This window comes from Microtus pennsylvanicus, chromosome 14 (genome assembly GCF_037038515.1).
Source record: "Microtus pennsylvanicus isolate mMicPen1 chromosome 14, mMicPen1.hap1, whole genome shotgun sequence".
NCBI classification, from domain to species: Eukaryota; Metazoa; Chordata; class Mammalia; order Rodentia; family Cricetidae; genus Microtus; species Microtus pennsylvanicus.
The window spans coordinates 39,525,231-39,540,034 of NC_134592.1; the positions used below are offsets into that span (position 1 = coordinate 39,525,231).

The following is a 14,804-nucleotide window of genomic DNA, read 5'->3' on the forward strand; positions in this document are numbered from 1 at the left end:
AGTTAAGAGCATTTCCCGATTCTTTTTTTTTTTTTTCGAGACAGGGTTTCTCTGTGGTTTTGGAGCCTGTCCTGGAACTAGCTCTGTAGACCAGGCTGGCCTCGAACTCACAGAGATCCGCCTGCCTCTGCCTCCCAAGTGCTGGGATTAAAGGTATTTCCCGATTCTTGCAGAGGACCCCTCAGCTACTTCAGTCAGCTCGTAAGCATCTGAAACCACAGTGCAGGGAATCCTAAGCTCTTCACTCATGTGCACAAACCCATAGACACATAGATGCAGAATTTAATAAATAAATATATATATATACATACATATATGAGTGATAGAGGAAGAAGAAAAGAGGGAAGGAAGGAGGAAATTTTGCTTTCAATTAATAATTGTGAGAAGCCAGGAGGTGGTGGCACACACACCTTTAATCCCAGCACTTAGGAGGCAGAGGCAGGCAGATCTCTGTGAGTTTGAGGCCAGCCCAGGACATACAAAGAAACAATCTAGAAAAGCCAAAATAATAATAATAATAATAGATCTATCAAAGTGTTTAGCATAAAACTGAAACAGTATATGCTCAATAAACACCAGCTTCCTCCTTTCAGAACTGAATCCCAACTTCAAGCTAGATGTCTGGTTGATATTAAGCAACTGACCCCCACATCACCAATTTTTCTCTCTCTCTCTCTCTCAACATTATCTGGCACAACTTTGAAATCCTCCCTCCCCACTTCCTTCTAAGGCTCTTTCACTATCTTCCACAGAGAGTTTTTACCTGACTCTGTATTTGGGCATCTGTCTCTAGCGCAGCCATGTGTGTGCACATGTATGTAATAGCCTCATACCTCATGTGACCCAGTGTGTGTGCGTGCGTGTGTGTGTGTGTGTGTGTGTGTGTGTGAGAGAGAGAGAGAGAGAGAGAGAGAGAGAGAGAGAGAGAGAGAGAGCGCGAGAGAGAGAGAGTCTCACGTGATCCAGGTTTCTCAAGTAGCCCATGCTAGCCTTAAAGTAGCTGAGGGTGAGCTTTGCCCTGCACTGCTTCACCACAGCCACTGGTGAAGGGGACATGGTCCTGAGACTTTGTGCATGCTGGGCAAACATTCTATCAATGGAGCTGTTTCCGGCTTTCTCTGAACATCTTTTTAGGACATTTTTTATAAAACCCCTCACACCAAGCAGCCACTTTGGTTCCCCACTGGCTATGAGAATATACTCCAAACACTCTCGCAAGTCAGACCCACTCAAATTACCAAAAAAAAAAAAAAAAAAAAAAAAAACCACTCCCTACATCTCCAGTGTTCTCCCTCACCAAATTCTATCCCGAAACTGTGCTTTCCTTCAGCATTAAATTACCGTCTTTCATTCCCTGTGCATAAACCCTTATGGGCCATTATAGGCCAATTATACAAACAGCTCAACCAAGCTATTAAAATTAGCCCCTGCGTCCCCAAAGCTGGTATTAATCACCACTGGTGGGTGCACCCATACACTCTGCTTTTCTACACCAGTACTTCCTCCATCCCAGAGTCTGTGGAGACATGTTCACGGGCCACCTTCCCATGTCTAAGTATTCAGAGCCACGTCTGCTTTGTTTCTGACTGTCCCGAACACCTGTCACTTGCGCAGGGTGCCCTCAAAGTGAACCTATTGCAGTGATTATTAGTTTTTTATTTGTTTGTTTTTCGAGAAAGAGGGTTTCTCTATAGCTTTGGAGCCTGTCCTGGAACTAGCTCTTGTAGACCAGGCTGGCCTCGAACTCACAGAGATCCGCCTGCTTTGCCTCCCAAGTGCTAAGATTAAAGGCAATTGGATTAAGAGTCCCCTTGGAAATTAGTAGGGTGCACCTTTCAAATGTAGCTGTGAGGGCTTTTGCAGCAGGGTTATGGGAAGAAAGATCCACCCTGAACGTGGCTGGTGCCAGCTCCTAGATGGAGTTCTCTAGACTGCATACAAGGAGAAAAGGAGCTCCAGGTTGAGGCGGCGGTTGGGGAAAAGGAAGGAAAGAGAGAAAGGAGGGGAGGAGGGGAGGGAGGGGAGGGAGGGAGGGAGGGAGGGAGCAAGGAAGGAAGGAAGGAAGGAAGGAAGGAAGGAAGGAAGGAAGGAAAAAAGAGTTTGCAAAAGTTCAGCTGCACAGTAAATTTGAAAGCTTTGCCTGGACTACAGGAGATGCAATGTTGTCATTAAAACAAAGCAAAACAGGAAGAAAGAGAAAGGCAGTGGCGTTTATCTCTACCTCTGCTGCCTGACTGCCTACTTGATAAGACCACTGCCATGCCTTCCCCAGCACAGCAGACTATAAAACCATAAACCCTCCTTTCCTTAAACTGCTGTGGTCGGCTTTCTGTCACAGCACTAATGCCGGTCGCAGTTACTGCGCTGTTACCGGCATTACCCAGTAGTACTCATAAACCCTATCAGTACCCCATCCCTTAACTTCAGCTTTCCTCGGCTCGTGTAAGGTGCTCTGAGTAGTACAACCACATGGGCCAGAGCCGGAACTTGAACCAACTTCAGGCTGACTTCAGGGACCATGTTCTCAACTCTGTTGCACCAGACTTCCTAAACTTCACTCTTCCCAGACCAAGAATGACACACGGGAGCAGAGCTCAACAGGAAGACCCCAGGAAATCATGTTTGACCCAGGTGTATCCACAGATAAACTGGCAGCATCCAGTATTCATTCTTTCTCTCCTTTTCTGACTCCCACCCACCCAGTTCCCCCAAAATGCAACTCCAACAAAAACGACTTAAGAAATCGGGATGGGGAAAGTGTTTACGCCTTCATTCTTTGCAGTATACACAGTACAAGTTTACAAGGCTCCGCAGGCATGTTTGTAGATCCTGAAAGAGTATGCCAGGTCATTTCAAAACACGCTTTCCCTGCCCAGACCTGAAATCAGCAGCAGTTGCTAAGAAAACACATAGCCAACCGTGAGACAACGAGATGACTCAGAGCCGAGCCGGCTCACCCTCTGACTCCCAGGAAGAGCACCCACAAAGAACCTTCATAACTCCACCAAGGCTGCTGGTGATGAACAGCCAGGAGTGTCTGTACACGCAGGCCAGAAGGGAAGACCTTCCTCCATTCTTGAGGAAACATCTTTTACAAAATGAATTATTACCCAACAGAGTTAAAGTTTCCCCGCAATGGGCAAACAAGCACTAAGGACCTCAAAAACGGGAGCTTTTACACCCGTTTATGTCCTTATATCGTAAAAGGGGAAACTTCTCCTACCACCAAACGGGTGACTATGAAGAATGTTCTGGCAATAGAAAGCCAAGAACCCATTTTCACTGCCAGCACGGAAGTGCAAGTAATAAACATACATTTCACTTTTAATGAGCAGAAATTTATTGTCATGACTCCTTTTCAGCTTTGTCTTTCCTTTCAGAGTCACCAACCCGAACTTTCCCCCCTCTAGGTTTGCCAAGACACGGTTTCCTTGGCAGCTCTGGCTGTCCTGGAACTAGCTCTGAATTAGCCTTGAACTCAGAGATCCACCTGCCTCTGCCTCCAGTGAGTACTGGGATTAAAGGCGTGCACCACCACTGCCTGACTACCAACTCAAACTTTTCAACTAACCATTTTGCCTTGCCTTCGTGTGCCCGACACTCCCTTCCCATGATGCCTACAACACAGTTGTTACATTTTATCGAGCTTTGGGGTCGTGTGTTTCTGTATCCATTTGTGGGGCCCTGGGGTGGGGGATATGCTCTGCTCATGAACAGCTTTGGTTTCTGTATCCATTTGTGCAGCCCAGGGGGATGCTCACAAACAGCTTCCAATGTACATCCACACACCCACAGATAACTGGATTGGACATTGTTTGAGGCTCTCGAGACTTGAGAGACAAACCTGAAACTGGTCATGTAACCTGTAGCTGGCACTGATCCTTAGTGAGCAGCATTTTTAAGTGAAAATTAGCTAACTCCTGTGGTATGAGCCCTTAATTAATGACTCATGACGAAGCAGCTAAACATGCATATCTCCGTCAGAGGTGATAAAAATCAGCCTTCCCTCCTGATACCACTCAACTCCTGAGCCTGAGAAAAACAAGCAGAGTCTGTGTAAATCAGTTCTGCCCTCTCTCTGCAAAACTTAATGACTCAGGGGCTGAGCTTTGGCAAACCATGCTATTCTGACCTTGAAGGAAAAACTGCACAGAACACACTAAGACTAGTGTGGGTGTTGTTGTTGTTGTTATTGTTGTTGTTTTGTTTTTCCTTTTGGTTCTGAAGCTAGAGCCCAGGCCTCCCACGTGGCAAGCACAGATCCACCAGTGTGTTACCGCCTCGGCCCCAATGAGGCAACAGAACTGCCGAATGAGTAAGGAGCCATCTTCACTGTCTGCCCCTCCAAACCATCAAAACCATCTCACACCTACTTCTCCCAAAAACCTGCCTCTCAAATTCAAAGTGCCCCTGCAAGCACACTTCTCTCTTAATCACACAGAGGTATTATCCATCATATTATTCTGCAATGTGAGCTGTAAATGTAATGTACAAGATGTTAATGCAATACGGCTGCGCAGAAAATCTTCAGACACTCACAGTAAGAGCAAGCCCGCTTATTTGCAATGACGTTATGCAGATCAGCACACACAGATATACATGGCCACACCGGTGGTCTCTGAGTCATCTTCTGTACGAAAGAACTCTAGAGAAATTAATCTACAGTTCATGCAAACCAGCCTCAAATTTGTCTCAGGCACCTTCATAACCGAATAACATAAAATCCAGTTTCCTGTGGGTGACATCATAGGACACATAGAATTTATCTCAAATCTCTCCAGTGTCTGGAAAATGGTGAGGATGAAGATGGCAAGTTTGGTCATCATTGGTAGCACAGTGGTTACAGTGGGGTCCAGTCACTGTTACCTCTGCTTTGCTTCAAAAATCAATTTATTCCTGTTCTAGGATCAGGCACAATTTTTATCATTTTTGAATTTTCATTTCACCTATGTTATAGGTGAAATTGGGGAGGTGGTTGAGAGTTTGGTTGTCGTCGCTGGGATTTATTTACTATGCTCGTGGGCATGTGTGGGCATGTGCATGCCATGATGCACACGTGGAATTCAGGGGACAACTTTCAAGGGTCAGTTCTCAAGTACAGGTGAGCTCCAGGGTGCACACCCAGCTCATCAGGCTTGTTGCCAAGTGCCCTTGCTCTCCGGGCCTTTAATTATTTGCTATTTATTTTTTACTTACTTGCTTCCTTACTTATTGTTGAGATACTGTCTCCTGTGGCCCAGCCTGACCTTGAACTCACTTTGCAGCCAGAATGACTTAGAGCTGTGATCCTCCTGCCTCCACCTTCCAAGTGCTAATATGACAGGTATGGGCCCACATATCTGTCCTATGCAATGATAAGGATTAAACCAAGGGCTTTGGGCACTGCAATGTTAGACAAGAATGTCACCAACCAAGTCATCATACCCCTAACCCCTAGTCCTTCCAAGTGCTGGGATTACAAGCACAGGTCACCTTGCCCAGACTACAATTAGGGTTTTCTACATGGCACGTCCTCTGTTCCACCTAGTGTTCCCATGTATACTAGGGACAAACCCCACACTTCTAAACCAAAACTCACAGCATTTAAGAGCTGGGGAAATTCTCCCATATCATCTGTTCCTCTGGAACATGCAACAGAATCCTTATTTACAGACAGACTCCTGGCCCACTGTTCAGTGTTTGATTCTATCTATAGACTGACAACTAGTCTACCAAAACTTACTTTTGTCTTCTGTTGTTTTGGTTGGGAGGAAAGCTGAGATGAGGCCTTCCATGTAGCCCTGGTAGGCATGGGATACACTATACAGAACAAGTTGGCCTTGAACTCTTGGCATTCTTTCTGCCTCTGCTTTCTGAGTGCTAGGACAGAATGAACCACCATGACTGACTTTCCAAACTGTACTTGGAGAAATGGCTGCTCCTACTAATTCTAGCTGGCCATGCAGTCACCTTCATTCCACGGACCAACAGTGACTGGCCTCACTGCAATGGCGTGCAGGCATCTCTCCTACTACAGAGCTAGCTAAAAGCAATAGGACCTGATTTCATCTCGGTACCAGAACTAAGCACCAATAGATAACGGCACGATTTGAATACTCGATGTAGAGGAGTTGCTCACCCACTAATACAAACCACAAGCGCTGGTGGGATCCAAAAGGAGGAGGAAGTCAGGTAGAGCCAGACAAGGGGACAGCACACTCCAAAGGAGCTGAAGAACCGCATCTCCCCTTGCAGTCCCATCAAACACAAACTTGAAAACAAGAGCTTGACGCTGACTTTTGTGAAGCGTGTTTCTCTGGCCTGGGGACTAGAAGTGGGTGCTTTTCAACTCGCACACCACCAGGGAGAAATATTTTCAAACACAGCATTCAGAACTTCTCAGGGCCCAGTAAGTGCCGGCAGCAATTGATTCCTTCTCCCCGCTCACCTCCCTCCTCCTGATGCTGTGCACCAGGCACACTTGACTATGTACAGCCCAAGTCCAGTGGTTATACTTGTCTGATGCTCTGGAGCTTTCTAGTGGCTCTGTGGCTACAACTGTCGGTGACACAGCCCAGCTTAAGGTGATTTACAGTGCTGGGTGTGGCAAGACACACTTGGAAATCTGGCACTTGGAAGGCACAGGTAGGAGAATGGCAAGTTCAAGGCCAACCTAGTTTAGGTAGTAAGTTACAGGTCAGTCAAGACTTCAAAAAGACCCTCAGGTTCAATAAGGGGGGAAGGTGGGGCAGTTGTTTGCTTTGCTGACTGCGCTGGCACAGGACTTTAATCCCAGTACTCAGAAGGTGGAGGGAAAGCAATCAGGAGTTCAAGGTCATCCTTGACTAGCAGGTTGGAATTAGTCTAGGCTACGTGAAGCCCTGTGTCTCTGATTTCTGACCTTCATTTCTTTTTTTTCAAGATTTATTTAACTTTATCAACTAGATTATATTTAAGAATCCAATCACCTAAATACAAATTCTTTCTTCATTTTTTTTTCACCTAATGAAGTAGTAAAATAAAGACCATAACCACCCGGTATACCACTGTATAAGTGAATGAATACATGGTTTTCTTATTATTCACATCTCAACAAAGAGCAATAACCTACTCGAGAAACGTAAGCGCAGAGAATGGGCTTTAGAAGAGATGAGAAGTAGAGGAAGAAGGGAGGTGCCAAGGCCAAAGCAGAAGATGCTGGGTGCTGACTCAAGCCCACAGTCCCAGCACTCAGGAGGCAGAAGCAGAAGCGGGGTACAAGTTCAGGGCCAACCCAGTGGAAGTATCAAGACACTGTGAGGAGGGGCTGGTGGGGGGGAGGAAGGGGAGAGGAGGAGGAAGGGGGTGGAGGGAGAGAAGGGGGAACACAGCACCCTGCGGTTTTCATAAGCCACAGGAAGTGGTGTAAGGCTACTTTCAGAGACACTGTGATATGCTACAATCATTACTCAAAGCATAAGAATGACAGCCAACAGCCAGATACAGAGAAAAAATAGAATTTTTAAAAATTCTTGGGCCAGTGAGATGGCTCAACAGGAAAAGACCCTTGCCACCAAACCCGACCACGAGTTCAGTCCTGGGATCCTTATGGTGGAAGGAGAGAACGGGTGCCCACAACTGGTCCTCTGACCTCCACATATATATGCCATGGCACACATGCATGTCACGTACATATACATTACAATTTTCTAAGGAAAGAAAATTTAAAAAGGAGGGATGAGGGAACCAATTAAAGAGACACAAAGAAAAACACTGGAGGGCGGCTTCCCTGAGCCCCAGCTCCTCCACAGCTCTGCTAAACGATGCCTTGTCGTGAGTCCCATCAACCGCTAGCCATGCCAAGGTTCTCCTGACCTCCAGGCCCTAGATGCTGTTCGCAAACACTCCTGACCCCTAAAGGCCATCTTCAGACACTGCTTCAACAGTCAACAAGGGCAGCAGGGATGGAGTGGGCTTCCCTTCACACTTCACGCTCAAAGCAAAAAGAAAGTTCATGGGCCTAAGTGAACAACCACAGCTGTAAAATTCTTTTAGGACCAAAAAAAAAAAATCTCTGTAAGCAGATTTTTCTAGAGATAATACCAGAAGTACAGTTCATGAAGAATAAATCGATAAATCAGAATGAAACCCAGAAAGGTAACGAACAGCTGAGACAACGCACGACACTGTTGTGGCTTCACTGTGTCTCCTCCAAACTGATAAAGTTTAACATCATCCCACCAGCATGAACAGGTGGGACCTTTAAGAGGCAACACAGTCAAGAGAGTTCTCATCCCACAAGAGGGGATTACCGATGTCATTCTCAGCCTACAAGAGGGGATTACCGATGTCATGGCGCATCTGTCCCTACTGGCCTTGCCCTCCCCTTGCAGGATGATGCACCAGGAAGGTCTTCTGAGGCACTGGTCTTCTGGGAAAGCTTTGTGTACTATAAGCTTTCCAGTACGGTGTGTTCTGTTACAGCGGTGCAAAAGTAGGTACCTGATAAAGGACTTAGGGTATGAATATGCAAAGAATCCTGAGAACACCACAAGGGGGAAAAGGCAAGAAAAGTACCGTGGTGCCTAATAAAAAATGATAACTATAAAAAGCATTTTCATTATAAAGGGTGAGAGGGATGGTAAAGGCACTTACCACCAAGCTCGACAGCCTGAGTTGGATCCCTGAACTCATGAAAAGGTGAAAGAATAGAACCATTTATATGGAGTTATGCTCTGCACCCCCACACGAGTTATGGCACTCACCCCCCCCACACACACGCATCATATACAATAACAATAATACAAATAATAAAAGCTTTTAAAAACATTAGATATCACATTTGAAAGCATGTTTTTATTCATGAAGGCTGAGAGGTGGCTAAAAGCACCTGTCTCACAAGCCAGTGCTGACCTGAGTTCAATCCTCAGAGCCCCCAAAAACCTGGAAACTGTGTTCTGCATCTGTAATCCCAACACTCCCACAGCAAGATGAGAAGAGAGCCAGGAGAATTTCTCAGAAGCCCTCGGATCTGCTAAGGCTAGAGTGCTCAATACAGCAAAAACAAGACAAACCCTATTGTAGGTGCGAGGTTATGCTCTTTCTAGATTCTTACCCTCAATTGCTTTTGCTTTCCGGGGGTACAATGTTTAAGTCTGATATCGAGATAGAAGTGGCTCCTGAAAGCCACCACCCTCTGAGCACGACACATAACACAGGTGTGCCCGCACTCACACTCATCATACACACATATGCACATCCTCACTACAATAAAATCTTAGTGTACAAACACATGAGTCAATCTCAGGATAATTACGCTAACTGAAAGAAGCCAAGGCAAAGAAAAAAAGAGATAATATTCAATCCCGTTATAAAACTTCGGATCCACTGAGTCCCAGTTTTCAGCAATCGTGTGGAAAGGGGACGTGGAGAGCAAGGGAGGCCAGAGGAGAGATAGTTTCGCACATCTGCATTTGAGTCAAAGCCATATAAAGCCAACCATGGTGGTACAAGGCTGTCGGCCTAGATATTCGGGAAACTGAGGCAGCAGGATCACTTGAGCCCAGGACACTTTGAGACCAACCTGAGCAACATAATGAGACCTCTATCTGAGCCCCTCCAAAATGATTAAAATGTGTAAATACTGGGGGGCTGGAGAGATGGCTCAACAGTTTAGAGGACTTGCTATTATGCCCTAGGATCCAAGTTCAGTTCCTGTCCCAACCACCTGTAACCCTGGTTCTAGGCATCCAGTGCCCTCTTCAGGCACCAGAATTCATGTGCATGAGTGTACGTGCGTGTGTGCACACACACATACATACACACTCCTAATCAAAAATAAAAATCCTTTTAAAAAGAAAAAGGAAACTTAAATATTGGCATTCTAAGAAAGCAAAAGGCAACTTAAGGTAAGAATCCAAAAAGAATATAACCTAAAACCTACAAGTTCATGAAGACTCACAGGCATCAAACAATAGTGATTTCACACTACCTCAGATACAATCGTTTACTTTGTGAAAAGAGAAAAGGGGATATTTGACACAAGCCATTGTTCTAGTAAAAGCAAAGGTCCTTCTCCTCTCTCCCAGCCCCCATTGTGTGTGTGTGTGTGTGTGCACGCGCACACACACACACGTGCTGAGACAGCTCACATACATTAGACGTGGTCTCTAGCACTGAGTCACACTCCCAAGCATGCTTGAAATTTTTGGTTGGGAACCTGGCAGGAGTTTGCTTTGTCATGGATTTGGTTTTTTGACTTTTGTAACCAGGTCTCATGTAGACTGGCTATGTAGCCTTGAACTGTCTATCCCCCGGCCTCCACCACCCAAGTGCTATGATTACAGATGTGCACTACCACACCTGGCTCTTGGTTTGCTTTGGAACTGACCACCATGAAACTTTGGAGAATAAGCTTTTGTATTTCATATCAACTCTTCTTAACGAATAATCCCCACACTGATGTTCCTCATAACAGTAACAGCGGGAAACATGGTGCCGCTGTTTGTCAGCTGGCCTGGCCTACTCCTAGACAGAATTAAGGGCATCACTCTTCCCACAGCCTCAGGAAGCCCATGGCCTCTGACACTGCCATTGAGTACTGCAGTGGGCCCTCTTCCGACTGGACCAGCCCTCCAATTAGCATATGGAGAAACCTTTCGACTTTGATACAGTAACGAAACATAGTAGCTTACCTCTGACCCCAGGCTCTACCATCCGTAATCTCCCCCAATTCCTAGGTTTTTGAACCATAAAATAGGACTAACAAAAGTACAGACAAGGAGTCGTGTGTCTTCTAAGAAGTCCCGGTATGAGCTATACCTAATTACCATTTGCAGCCCCTTCCCCTCCACCCCCCACCGTTTGAGATAGTTTTATGGTTTTACTCTTGCTCAGACAGGCCTCCTACCTCTTCCTCGAAAGCGCTGGGATTATAGGTATTCACACCACAGAGTGCCCATTATTTCTTTCAATGCTCCCTTGGTAGTAGAATGCCTAACCACAGTGACCAATAAATCCACAGCATCCATTGCTGCCTGGAAGCCTCGGTACAAAACGGTCCTCTGTAGGCCCCCTCTCAAACCTGTCTCCTCTTCACAACCTCCCATCCACGGTGCAGCTACTTTCAAGTCTCAGGATCACTGTCTCCTTCCAGGAGCCCCCGGTTACTCCACCTCAGCGCTCCATCAATCCCTTCTACTGAACAGTTAAAGGGGACCTGCTGCACACCAGGCACTCTGGATTCCAAACACACAGCAGCGAAGCAGGGTTCCATGGTTCACACCTGTAGTCCTAGCACCTGGGAGGTAAGAGGGGGACCATTCAAGATCATCACAACAACCTGGAAAATTCAAGGTCAGCCTGAGCCACCTGAGGTTATTTCAAAGAAGAGAGGGAGAGGAGAGAGACAGAAGGAGAGAAGGAGGGAGAGAGGGAGAGAAGGAGGGAGGGAAGAAAAGAAGGAGGGAGGGAGGGAGGGAGGATACAGCTGTAGATGAGATGTCTTAGAGCTTGGGCTCTAAGTATTTGCCTTTAGTATGGGAAGGCAAATTATAAACTAGGGAGTGGTTCATTTACATTAGGCAGTCATAGGTGCTGAGGAGACAAAAGTTATGAAGAAAGAATGAGAGTTGCTAGGGCAACTGTGATTTTAAATCTGGGGGTTACTGAGACAGCAGCATGGAACAAAGGGTCAGGGGCTACAGGAAGAAAAGCCATGGAGGGACCACATCTCAGGTAGAGCATCATAAATGCAAAAGACCTGTAGCAGCAAGAGAGCTGGTGTGGCCAAGACACCTGGGCAAGGCAAAGAGAGAGCAGAGGTGAGATCAGGTGGGTAACAGGATGAAGAAGCCAGAAACCAAGAGGTAGCTCTGGGAGCCCCTGGAAGTTCTGTGCCTCTCACAGGGGCTGGGAGGGCATCTAGATGGTTCTGACCTGGAGTAGGAGGTGATCTAAGTTACCTGTGATTAAACTGGACATGGTGTAGCACCCGTTATCCCAGTTACTCTAATCACAGTTAATTGGAAGACAGAGGCAGGAGGATCCCAATCAAGTGAAAGGCCAGCTTGGGTCACTTAGCAGCACATCCTGGTCTCAGAATAAAATAGAAAAGGGCTGGGTGTAACTCCGTGGTAGAACATAAAACCCTGGGTTTAATCCCTAGTAAATAAACAAATACAGAGTGTGTTGCTAGTTTAGTGATACTTTTTATTTTCCATCTGTTTTGCCCACTGGGTAAAGGAAGTCACTACAGCTGCCTTGTCCAAACTATATTCCCAACACCTAGCACAATGAATGCATCCTATGTGTTCAATAAACGCTTTCAGATAGCAAGATAATCACATAGCATACATGTGGGTCCAAAATAGCACCTGACCAATGAATATTACTAGTATTACTTGAGTCTCCCAGAGTCCAGCATAGTGATTGGCACATTACAAGAGATTATTTGCATAAATGGATGTTTGTGAAATTACTGAAAAATCTCTACTTAAAGCACATGATGAGTCACGGATGATAAAGGGGAAAAGGGCTTTACATCCCGGCATAGTGACTTAAATGGGACCAACTCCACTTTGAATCTTCCATTAAACGCAGACCTGGTGCTGCTGAGGGCACAAGCCAGCTCAACCCTCTGTGACTCAGTCCTTTAAACACACGGCAGTATCCAGCAACACCATTAGCCCAAGTCCACTGAAACGCTAATAAAATTTCTAAGTGAGTAAGTCTGAACTTTTTTTGAGAGAGAGACTCTTAATATATCAATCGAACTGATCCAAAAATGGTTTAATTTTGGATTTTTTAAAATTCAAATAGAAGCGTGTTAAATCATGTGTGATGGCTCACACTAGTAATTCCAGCACCTGGGAAGTGAAGGACGGGTGGGGTGGAAATGGAGTTCAAAGCCAGTCTAATTACACAACACATTCAAGGCTAGCCTTGACTACAGAGACCCTGTTCCCAAACAAAACAAATAGAAGCTTTTAAAACTCATATGGGTAAACAAGGACCAAAACCCTTCCATGTTTTTCTCATTTTGACACCGCCAGCTTCACCATTAAACTTTATGAGTATTGCACCTGTTCCCACCGCCCGAGTGGGCGGGGAGCTGCGGGGGAGGAGACGGCAGACAGGTAGGACCGAGGCCACACAGTAGTCACCGCAGGAAAAGCCTTTGGAATTCTTGAGAATTTTCCAGAAAGAAAACTGGGGGCGCAGTCATGCATTGAAGCGTATAAACACATCAAAAATCCCAGGCCCATAAAAACCGAATGCTCCCTCTCCCGTGGTGGCGTTTACTGGTACCAAAGCTGTGAGGAGGCCAGGTATGTTTAACTGTGTCTCCACCCGAACAAGCGATGGAACTATTCGAGCACAGTCAGAGTTTACCTGCAGCAAGGGCTTTAGAGCGATGGAAACTTTTAGAGAAGTGAAGTTGCTTCAAATCAAACTTTCAAGCATTTTTTTAAGCCCCGAAAAGCGCTAAGCAGCCACGGAGACCCTCCCGCTGCTTGTGCACAACCGCGCCTGCCTCCACTCGGCTCCGACGCTCTCTTCCACTAGGGGAGGAGAAAACAACTTTCGGAAATAAGGCGCGTCCACAAAGGCAAGTGTTACACTGGACTTCTCCACCTCCACCTAATGAAGCGGTTCCTGTGGCCAGCAGCCTTGAACACAAATCCACTGCCCCCACCCCGCCCCGGGCGCCTTTTCAGACTTCAAGAGAGAGACCTAAAGAGGACCAGGTGCTATGGTCGGACCCTAAAGGCAATAGCAGAGACAACAAAGACCGCAAGCGATCAAAATGCAATTATAATCCCCGCGGTCCCAGCGCCCCCTCTCCGCTCCGAGGAGGCTCAGAGCCGCCTCGCCCGCCCCTTCTCCTCCAGTGCGTCCGTTTCAAAGGCGGAGCGCCCCGGCCTCAGATTCTTCGGTTCCCCGAGACTAGCCTCCCGTCGCCTATGGTTTTGCAATCTCTGCGCCGCAGCTCCAGCGTTCTATCTCACACCCCGTTCAAAATCTTTCCCGCCCAGGCGTGACGCGAGGAATGCAAACAATCGGACGAGCGCGCCCGCCTGGGCCGGGCTGGGGGAACGGTGGGGAGCCCCGGGGCCGAGCAGGGTGCACCCGCGGGCCGGGCCCGGAGGTGACACAAAGAAGCCGGGGACACCAACGCCAACCGCCGGTGCTCGCAGCGATCCCCGGGGTGCCCCGCCCGCCGCTAAGTTTGTAGCGCCCAGAGAGCCCCGCTGTCCCCGCCCGGCGAAGTTTCCCGCGGCCCGGCTGGGAGCCCCTCATCCGGAGGCTCTTGTGGGCCCCCGGGCTCCCCGCCCGGATCGGAGAACCCGCTGGGCTCGCGCCCGCCCCTTCCCCGCCCTCCCGCTCCCAAAGGGCGCTTTGGGGTGCGGGGGGGAGCCCCCGGCCGCGCTCACCGATATCTGCCCAGCAGAGAGGCGAGGACTCGGGTTGGGCCCACCCTGATTTACGCCCGGCTCGCCTTGCTGCCTCGATGGCGCCCCTCGATCGGTCTCCCACTCGCTCTTCCGTGCGGCCGAAGGCTAGCAGCGCAGCCGAGCGCGCTCCGCTGTGGACTGGAGGCTGCAGACCACGCCCCGCGCCTCCCGGCCTGCCCAGTCCCGCGCCCGCCGCCGCCCGAGCTGCGCGCTGTGGGCGGAGCCGCCTGCCCGCGGCCACCGCAACTTTCTCTCCGCCTTAGAGACCCTTGCAGGTGGCTGAAATGACGCATTAACTCCGAAGGCAGGTTCACGATCGTCGCCCTCAGCACCTACCCGCAGCTGGAGACAAAGGGGAAGCAGACTCTCACCGAGCGTTCACTTTTCAAG

The 14,804-nt window shown here is 47.8% G+C and overlaps 1 protein-coding gene across 6 annotated transcripts in view; it reads right to left on the minus strand.

Annotated features, from left to right (window-relative positions):
- Syne2 (spectrin repeat containing nuclear envelope protein 2) overlaps positions 1–14,563 on the minus strand; it is a 297,565-nt gene extending 283,002 nt beyond the window's left edge. For 4 of the 6 annotated variants that reach the window (XM_075947894.1, XM_075947893.1, XM_075947890.1 and 1 more), the window contains exon 1: positions 14,394–14,563. The gene's annotated coding sequence lies outside the window, so the exon portion shown is untranslated. The remainder of the gene's footprint in view (positions 1–14,393) is intronic. The other 2 variants (XM_075947895.1, XM_075947892.1) reach the window with 1 other exon arrangement.
- Between the last annotated feature and the right edge of the window lie 241 nt (positions 14,564–14,804).